This window comes from Tiliqua scincoides, chromosome 3 (genome assembly GCF_035046505.1).
Source record: "Tiliqua scincoides isolate rTilSci1 chromosome 3, rTilSci1.hap2, whole genome shotgun sequence".
Classification (NCBI taxonomy): domain Eukaryota; kingdom Metazoa; phylum Chordata; class Lepidosauria; order Squamata; family Scincidae; genus Tiliqua; species Tiliqua scincoides.
Genome location: NC_089823.1, coordinates 54,294,725 through 54,295,387, shown reverse-complemented (window position 1 = coordinate 54,295,387; position 663 = coordinate 54,294,725). Strand labels below are relative to the sequence as shown.

The following is a 663-nucleotide window of genomic DNA, read 5'->3' as shown; positions in this document are numbered from 1 at the left end:
CAAAAGTATTCCCAGATTACCATGAAAAAGTTCTCTACAAGGTTATAGCTGTTAAGCTCATCCTTTTTAGGGATGCTATTTAGTGAAGAAGGAGGGAGCATTCATGTACTGGCTCGAGTCTCTGTTTAACTCATACACCATCAAAAGGGGCCACTTACCAGGTGTACAATTTTAAAAAGCACAAATTCCTCTGATGGTGGGGAATGACTGTTGTACTGGAGTTGATTGTTTATTTCACTTTTTAAACATTTGCAGACAGCAATTGTTACCCTGCACATGCCTGATCTTGTCTGATCTTGGAAGCTAAGCAGGGTCAGGCCTGGTTAGTACTTGGATGGGAGACCGCCTGGGAATACCGGGTGCTGTAGGCTGTACCATAGTCTTTCGAGACTGAAGGTTGTCAACCAGAACTATAGAATTGAAAAAGATGCAAAAGATGGAAACCAAAATGATCAGAGGGCTGGACTACCTTCATTATGAGGAAAGGCCAAAGGGGCATTTTAGCTTGGGGAAAAACAAATTTATAGTATTTATATATCACTTTTCCACACAAGTCTTCTTAGAGTAATTCACATGGGAAAAAATGTAACACAATGATGGTGTATAAAGTATAAGAAGTACCCACAAATGCCCTTAATAATATATGCTTGTCTAGTCTTGAAA

General features: G+C 39.5%; 1 pseudogene; it reads left to right on the top strand.

The window, feature by feature from the left end:
- Positions 1–251: 251 nt before the first annotated feature.
- Positions 252–371, top strand: LOC136647152 (5S ribosomal RNA; annotated as a pseudogene).
- Positions 372–663: the final 292 nt, after the last annotated feature.